The sequence below is a fragment of the Glycine max genome, chromosome 7 (genome assembly GCF_000004515.6).
Source record: "Glycine max cultivar Williams 82 chromosome 7, Glycine_max_v4.0, whole genome shotgun sequence".
In the NCBI taxonomy this organism is placed as follows: Eukaryota; Viridiplantae; Streptophyta; class Magnoliopsida; order Fabales; family Fabaceae; genus Glycine; species Glycine max.
In genome coordinates, this window is record NC_038243.2 from 14,091,010 (window position 1) to 14,100,834 (window position 9,825).

Below are 9,825 nucleotides of genomic sequence, written 5' to 3' on the forward strand. Positions count from 1 at the left end.
ATGTCTGTTATTTATGTAGGCGTGCTAAGCGAGCTCATCTCGCTAAGCGCCCAACCCTTTTTCTGCTTGTTTTTCTGTTATATGTTTTTCAATAAAACCTGTCTAACTTGATTCCTTTGTTGTGTTTTGATGCAGATGGCCTCAAGGAAAGGAAGAGCTTCCACCTTTAGACCTCAGGAGCCTTATGACACATCTCGGTTTGTGTTTGAGGTCGCCTGGGAGCGATACGAGCAGAACATGCACAACCAGAACATCCTCCCAAAGAGGAATGTGGAGCTCACATTTTCACACTACGATGAGTACCTCCGGGAGCTCGAGAGGTGCAGGTGGCATAGGGCCTTGAACAGGCAGCCAAATAATCATATAGACTTACCCCAGGTCAAGGAATTCTATGCCAACCTCTATGATCTTGAGGACCTTTTCCTTAGGCAATGTAAGGTACGGGGGAAGTTGATAAAGTTTGATGTTGCGACTCTTAATGAGTTTTTGGAGATCCCAGTGGTCCTAGAGCTAGAGGAGAGGTATTCAGCTTATTCCTGCTTCTGCAGCACTTATCCAGACCCTCAGCATTTGGCCGCTAAATTATGTATTTCAGGGTGAGGATTTATGCTGAATGCAGAGGGGGCCCCATGGAAGCTGCTCAGGAAGGACCTTGTAAAAGTAAGCTTCATGATGATGAATCAAGTTGATTCAAGTAGTTTTGATGATGAAAAAGATGATGACAAAAAGCCCAAAGAATGATTTCAAGATTGAGCCAACAAGTTCAAGATCAAGTTTAATTTCAAGCTTCAAAAGAAGAAATCAAGAAGATTCAAGAATCAAGAGAAGTTTGATTTCAAGATTCAAGAAAAGATGAACTCAAGATTCGAGAGAAGAAATCAAGAAGACTTCACAAGGGAAGTATTGAAAAGATTTTTCAAAAAACGAACATAGCACAATTTTGTTTTTCAAGAGAGTTTTTCTCAAATTTTCTAAGTTACCAGAGTTTTTACTCTCTGGTAATCGATTACCAGTTTACTGTAATCGATTACCAGTGGCAAAGTTTGATTTCAAAAAGTTTTTAACTGAATTTGCAACGTTCCAATTGATTTCAAAATGGTGTAATCAATTACAAGATATTGGTAATCAATTACCAGTTTATCTGAACGTTAAAATTCAAAATCAATTGTGAAGAGTCACATCTTTTCATAAAATGTTGTGTAATCGATTACATGATTTTGGTAATCGATTATCAGTGACAAGTTTTGAATAAAAATCAAGAGATGTAACTCTTCCAATGGTTTTCAGGTTTTTCTCAAGGTTATAACTCTTCCAATGGTTTTTCTTGATCAGACATAAGGAGTCTATAAAAGCAAGACCTTGACTTGTATTTCAATAACTTTTCCAATATACTTTTGAATATCTTCTTCTTTTTCTTCTTCTTCTTCTTCCTTTGCCAAAAGCTTTCAAAGTTTTCTGGTTTCCAAACCTTGTTCTTTCACAGAAAACAAAAGTGTGTTATTTATCTTTTTCATTCTCTTCTCCCTTTGCCAAAAAGAATTCACCAAGGACTAACCGCCTGAATTCTTTTTGTGTCTCTTTTCTCCCTTTGCCAAAAAGAATTCGACAAGGACTAACCGCCTGAATTCTTTTTGTGTCTCTCTTCTCCCTTTTCCAAAAGAACGAAGGACTAACCGCCTGAATTCTTTTGTGTCTCTCTTCTCCCTTTTCCAAAAAGAATTCGACAAGGACTAACCGCCTGAATTCTTTTTGTGTCTCTCTTCTCCCTTTTCCAAAAGAACGAAGGACTAATCGCCTGAATTATTTTGTGTCTCCCTTCTCCCTTTTCAAAGAATTCAAAATGACACAGTCTGAGAATTCTTTTGATTCTTCCCTTTCCCTAAAACAAAAGATTTCAAAGGACTAACTGCCTGAGAATTCTTTTGTTTCCCCATCACAAAGTTTCAAAGGACTAACCGCCTGAGAACTTTGTCTTAACACATTGGAGGGTACATCCTTTGTGGTACAAGTAGATGATACATCTACTTGGGTTGTTGTAACTGAGAACAAGAGAGGGTACATCTCTTGTGGACCAGTTCAAGTGGAGGATACATCCACTTGGTTGTTCAAAGAGAACAAGGGAGGGTATATCCCTTGTGGATCTTTGCTTGTAAAGGTTTTTACAAGATTGAAAGAAATCTCAAGGACCAAGATGTAGGCACGGGTTGTTGCCGAACCAATATAAAACTCTTGTGTTCGTCTTCTTCTTCCCTACACTCTTTAATTTCAGCTGTGCACTTTAATTATCGTTTTTACTTTTGGTTAAGTTTCTATTTATTTTCTTTACTTTCTTAACATTATAGTAAAAGCCTAATTGAATCTAGTAACATTAAGAAGGATATATTTTTAATTAGTAAATATTCATTAATAATTAATTCAACCCCTTCCCCCCTTCTTAATTATTCTGAGGCCACTTGATCCAACAGACCTGACCACACTGGCTCAGACTTGGAGTGTCATCTCCTACTCCAACCTCGCCCCTACTTCTCACACTTCTGATCTGAGCATGGATAGGGTGAGGTTGGTATACGGGCTCGTGATGAAGATGGATATAGACGCGGGCCCGATCATCTCAAGCCAGATCTCCCAGATGGCCCAGTCCAACTCCTCTAGGCTTGGATTTCCTACACTTATCACAGCATTGCGCATAGCCGGAGGAGTAGTATCTGACTCACTCACCTTTGAGTCCTTCAGCCCGGCTAGTAATTTGGCCTACATTAGAAAGAACTGTTAGAACCTAGATGATTTGATTATCACATTTCTTGGGTCCCGCAAGGCCAGGGCTAGGGCTCCCTCATATGCTTCCACCTCAGCTCCTGCTCCCACACTAGCACTAGTACCAGCTCCAGCACCTTCAGCACCATCCGGCCATCCATGCAGAGTAGTAATGTTGTAGTGCCGATGTTGTAGAGCCTTCACCACGGCCTTTGCCTGGTGATGTAGAGCATTCACGATCTGGCTCAGCAAAGGCCGATTATGAGCATGGTGGCCTTTATGGCTCAGGAGGAGTGATGACAAGACCCCATTTAATTATTCTGCTTTCTGGTCAGTTTTAGTTTAGTTTTATTTACTTATTTAGCATATTTTTACTACTTTTGAATAGTTTACTGGTTTTGAATTTTGCACAGTGGTTTTATGATTCACTTTTTTATTTTTAATTACTAGTGGTGTTTGTTTGATATTGGTTTGAACTGAATTGATTGCACGAATTGAGTGACTTGCGATGCTAGATCATATACCTCGAATAAGTATGCTATATCTATAAGAGAAAGAACATGAAAATTAGGGGCATGAGTGAAAATGTTAGCTTGCTTGACAAGTAAATAGTGAAGGTAACCAATTGTTGTAACCCGGTGAAATGTGTGAATCTTAAATTGTGAGGGAACGACTAGCATCAAATACCGATTTTTGTATGAATCTCTGAATACTGAATGAATGCAAGATTTGGAAATGATGAAGGCCATGATTGATTTGATTTAGCCACTTAGCCAAACAACCTTACCCTTTTCATGAATGATTAAACCCTTGCACCCATTTTAAGCTTGAATATGATTGAATGAGTGTTTGAACCCTGAGCTTAAATGCAATTTTGATCTCCGTTTACCTTTCCTTAGGTTATAGGAGAGCATTATGGTTTAAGACAAAATTGTCCCAAATTTGGGGGAGTATGTTTGGGTGATCTTGGTTGCAGGAAGGAAAGTAACAACTACACAGAGAGCCAAAGTAGTAATAACTAGTAGCAATAATCATAAATTGCTAAAATAAAATAAAAAAGGGAAGAGAATTTCAAGAATAAGAATAAGTGAAGCTCTATGTGCTGTTAATTGTGTTGTAACTTCATTGTGCTTGTGGCGTATCAATAGAAGCTGGGAATTAAAGAGGAAGGTGATCTAAGGATGAATGCTCTCCTAGAACCTAAGTTTTGCATCCTAGAAAAATCATGAATTGTTTGTAGCCCAGCCTCATTACAAGCCAAGAAAGTCCTTTAGATTCATTTTGTGTGTTTGTGATTGTATTGAATAAAATGAAATGCAAAAGTTAGAACTTGTGTTGGTTGTTTATTTGAAGAATTACCTTAAACACTTGTGCATATGAGAGAAACAGTGGCCATGAGGATTAAGCTTGGTTAACCTTCCTCATACCTATCATGCTTGATAGCTTATTTCATTTGTGCTGCTTAATAAACATGCTCATATCTTTGAAAATATTGCATATCACTATGAAAGGTTGTTGGTTGAAGCATTGCTTATTCATCTCTATTCGTGTAATTGATACATTTGAAACAAACACAATTTGGGTTAACCACTATTGATTCCTTTCACTTGAGGATAAGTAAACTGTTATTTTCTTTGCTTGAGGACAAAAAAAAACTGTAAATTTGGGGGAGTTTGTTAGTTGTTATTCATGAGTTAGTATTGTATTGAAAATTTGCAAGAAAATAGCAATGTGCCTCCAATTTATGGTTCTTTTTGCGAAAATTGTACATATTTTCTTTCTTGTGTGATTTTATAAAGTAGAAACTCCATTTTTGTGACCGAATATTGAGTTCAACTCAGTTTGTAGGCCAAAGAAGAGAAGCTGCAAAAAGCTGCTGATGAACTCGCTTAGCGAGGCAGAATGGCTAAGCGAGCCCCATCCGCTTAGCGAGGCAGCCAACTCGCTTAGCGGATGGGAAACCCTAGAAGAGGATAAGTCAAAGATTTACACGTTCAGCACGCAGCCAGCCTGCCCAGCGAGGACATTGTCTCTTCTCGCGCTTAGTGCGCCCAAACTCACTTAGTGGAATTTCACTTACTTTCGTTTAGCGAGACATGCTCGTTGAGCGAGCCTTTGTAGAAGCAAAGCTTCATGGTGAATCAAAGGTGTTTTGATGATAACAAAAGATGATGACAAAGGTGATGACAAAAAGCTCAAAGATCAATCAAGAACAATTCAAGAGTTCAAGATAAGAATCAAGAAGAATTCAAGACTCAAGAAGAAAGTCTAGAGACAAGAATCAATATTCAAGGTTCAAGATCTCAAGAATTAAGATCAAGATTCAAGGCTCAAGATTCAAGAATGAAGAGAAGATTCAATCAAGATAAATATTAAAAAGTTTATTTTCAAAACTTTGAATAGCACATGAGTTTTTGACAAAACCTTCTACCAAAGAGTTTTTACTCTCTGGTAATCGATTACCATATTGTTGTAATCGATTACCAGTAGCAAAATGAGTTTGAAAAAGTTTTCAAACTGAATTTACAAAGTTCCAATTATTTTCAAAAGGTTGTAATCGATTACAATGTTTTGGTAATCGATTACCAGTGCCCTTGAACATTGAAATTCAAATTCAAATGTGAAGAATCACATCCTTTCACTTAAAAGCTTTGTGTAATCGATTACACTAATTTGGTAATCGATTACGAGTGACTAGTTCTGATAAATCAAAAGATGTAACTCTTCAAAAAGGTTTTTAACTTTTTCAAATTGGTTTTAAGTTTTTCTAAAAGTTATAACTCTTCTAAATGGTCCTATTGACCAGACATGAAGAGTCTATAAAGGCAAGGCTTTGATTTGCTTTTCAAGACACTTTACTTTTCCAATCAATCCTTTACAATCCTTGAATCTCTTTGAACTTCTTCTTCTTCTTTGTACCAAAAGCTTTCTGAAGTTTTCTGGTTTTCCAAACCTTGAAAACTTGTGTTATTCATCTTTTCATTCCCTTCTCCCTTTTCCAAAAAGAATTCGCCAAGGACTAACCGCCTGAATTCTTTTTGTGTCTCTCTTCTCCCTTTTCCAAAAGAACAAAGGACTAACCGCTTGAATTCTTTTGTGTCTCCCTTCTCCCTTGTCAAAGAATTCAATAAGACACATTCCCTTATACAAAAGTGTTCAAAGGACTAACCGCCTGAGAATTCTTTTGTATCCCCATTCACAAAGTATCAAAGGTTTAACAGCCTGAGATCTTTGTCTCAACACATTGAAGGGTACATCCTTTGTGGTACAAGTAGATGGTACATCTACTTGGGTTTGACTGAGAACAAGAGAGGGTACATCTCTTGTGGACCAATTCTAGTGGAGGGTACATCCACTAAGGTTTCAAAGAGAACAAGGGAGGGTACATTCCTTGTGGATCTTTGCTTGTAAAAGGATTTTTACAAGGTTGAAAGAAATCTCAAGGACTACAGGTCGCTTGGGGACTGGATGTAGGCACGGGTTGTTGCCGAACCAGTATAAAAACTCTTGTGTGTTTGTTTCCTTCTTCCCTACTCTTTTACTTTTCGTTGTGCATTTAATTTCCGCTTTTACTTTCTGTTAAGTTTCTCTTCTACTCCTTATTCTCGTAACAATTTAGTAAAAGTCTTAAAAGAGTAATTTTTAATTAGTAAAGGTTTAGGAATAATTAATTCAACCCCCCTTTCTTAATTATTCTGAGGCCACTCAATCCAACAGCCTTCGGGTACTGAGAAGTCCAAGAGCCTTTAAAACACTGAGATTGGTAGAAACCAAGAGGGGCAACCCACCTTAACAACAACCAAAGTCTAGCCAAGCCTTGCTACGTGAAAACAGAGAGAAATAGGGTTGAGAGGCTAAAGACATTCTCCTTCATCTTCTTCCATTTTCTTTCACCAAAAACATTTTCTTTCTTTGTATTTTGAAGCTTTACTTGTAATGGAAGGCTAGAACCTCTTTGTTGGGGAATAACTACTGAAACTCTTGATGTAATGTTCTAACTTGCTTATCGATTAGCAATCAACACATGAAAATCCATCTTATAACAACTAGGGCCACTAATTTAGATTTTGAAATATGATTTTTCAAATACTTCGGAGAAAAATTTAGTTATTGAACACTTGAAAATACAAAATAATAGTCATGGTAAAGGAATACACTTACAGAGGAAACTTGAAATTATGAGAAGTATGAGCAAGGCATGGAGGAGGACGGTTATAGAGCAAGAAGAAAAGGAAGAAGGTAGTGACGGGGAATGGATTGGAGAATTCATACTTCCACTCTGTTATTGCATAATAAAAATACATGCTTTAACCCTTAATAGTGATTCACTACATGCTCAGTGAGCAGCGACTCCTCTTCGTCCTCGTCGGCGTCACCATAGCAACCCTTCTTCTTCACACTCATCCCTTCCTCCTCATCTTTCCTTTTTACTTCATCCTTAAGTATTCCATATAAGTCTCTCCCGATCTCATACTTCGAGCGAGAGTCAAAGATTCTGGCCTACCACCACATTGTTGCGGCAATGCATTTGGTGGGGAAGGTGTTGTTGGGGATTAAGAGGAAGGGCCTCTAGGTCATGGTGATGAGTGGCGTAGGGTTCATGTGGTCAAACCTAGTGGATCAGTTGATTGCGAGAGGGGACATCGTGATTGTGGTGGACAATTTCTTTAAGGGAAGAAAAAAGAATGTGATGTACCATTTTAGGAACCTTAGATTCGAGCTCATCCGACACAATGTCATTGAACATTCCACTCGATATAGTTCGGCATGAGGAGGAGGGACTCTGGCAAGTGGGTGTGTGAGGTACGCAAGGGTTTTATTGAGTGGGAGAACCATGAGAGAGTTTCAACAGACGGAGAAAAGAATAAGTGTGGATTTCTGGTGGGGGGAGAAAACAAGAAGAAGAAGTAGACGGCGACAACAATTTTAATAAAATCGATGTTGAGTATCTTATTTATCAATTTTTATTAAAATTGTCTTCGAATAGACGTTTCAAAGAAGATTTTCACAAAATCTTCTTTGAAAAGATGAGATTATTTATAAAATTGTCATCGCTTTTTTAAAGCATCAATTTTATTAGAATCATCATTGATTTTGTGTCGTAGAAAAGTGTTTTTGTGGTAGTGTTTGCTCCTACATTTGAATTAAGAGATAAATCATTAATAGTGTGTTTGGATGGAGCAATTCAGTAGGAGAATTCATTTTTTTAAGGAATTTAAAAGGATTGATGATAAAATAGCTTGTTTGGATAGAATATTTGAAAGGAGATTTAATGTTTGGTATTTTTATGAATCATTTTGATTGACTAAAACAGTGGGATTTCAAATTCTCTCAAAAAATAAAGAATTTGAAATTCTTTTTTTCGGAGATGCTCACTCTAACTCATGTTCTTGCTCGCGACTCTTTCTCGCTCAACACTCACACCTACGAGTGACCAGAGTCTTTACAGTCGACATCGACATAAGATGTTTTTCATTGATGTTGGCTAAGGTTTTTTGGTCAGGATTTTTTCGTATGCTGTTGATCAAGGCTATTTTTTGCCGATATCAGCTAAGATTTTTTTTTTAGATGATGTTGGTTAGGGTTATTTTCTCAATGGTGTCAGTTATGGGAATTTTTTGCTGACATCAACCTAGGATATTTTTTGGCCATTGTTGTCCAAGTTTTTTCAGTTGATGTAGGTCAATGATTTTTTTGCCGATGTCAACTAGATTTTTTTCTAATAGCATTGGTCATGGCTAACTTTTGAGTAAACACCTGCTAGGATTTTTTCAGTTGACGTCAGCTAGGTTTTTCCAGCCAACATTGGCCAAAGCTATTTTTTAGCCAATATCGGTTGGGGTTATTTTTTAGCCGATGTTAGCTAGGGTGTTTTGACTGATGTCAACTAGATTTTCTTAGCCGACATCGGCTAGGTTTTTTTGGCTAACATCGACTAGGGTTTTTTTACTGACATCAGCAAGAGTTATTTCTTAACCACATTAGCTAGGGTTTTTTGGTTGATGTAGGCTAGGGTTTTTTCTACTCGGTATTTTTCACCAACATCGGGCATGACTATTTTTAGTCGACATCGACTAGGTTCTTTCAGTCGACATCCACTAGAGTATTTTCGGTCAACATTGGTTAGAGCTATTTTTTAGTCAACTTCGACTAGGGATTTTTTGCCAACGTTGACCGATGATGTTTTTCGGCCGACGTCGGGTAGGTTCTATTGGTCGACATCGACTAGGCTATATTTTAGCCAATGTTGGGTTGAGTTTTTTTGTCAATTCCTACTAGGATTTTTAATTTAGGCCGACATTGGTTAGTAAGGGATATTTTATCAACTGAAAAAGCCTTAGAAGACGTCGACCAAAAAATCTCAAGTCAACGTTGGCTAAAAATAGACTTGGTCAATGTCGTTCGAAAAGACCCTAGCCGACATCAGCCAAACAAACCCTAGCCGGTGTCAGCCAAAAACCCCTAACTAACGTTGGTAAAAAACCTAGGCAACATCGACTAAAAAATAGACTCAACTAACATTAACCAAAAAATAGCCCCAACTAACGTCAGCTGATAAATATTCCCGACATATTTTGATAAAATAAACTTTGTTTGATGTTGATCGAAAAATAGTCTTGGTTGATGTCGCTTTAAAAACATCAATGATTGTGGTCAGTCAAAACAATCTTAGTTAAAATTATCAATATTTTATATTTTTAAATTATTAAACACTGAAAAATATTTTTTAATTAATATTTCAAAATTAGATTGTGTTTGTTTTTTATAAAGTTTAATATTGAAATTTCATCTATTTAAAATATAAAATTGAAAATTTTTATAGTAAATGAAATTTGAGACCCACCAAAATTAATAGTGTCTAATAAATTCCAATCAATTATTAAGCTTAGAAAAAAAAATGTCAAAAGAGTATTTTTTTTTTCTTTTTATTAAAGAAGAATATTATTAAAGTTTTTCTTATAATTGAGTTTTATAGATAAAAGTAAAATAAATATTTATTATTTGACCCCTATCATAAGTTCAATGTGAGTAATACTTGAAATAACAATCCATAAAATAAACACCAATATT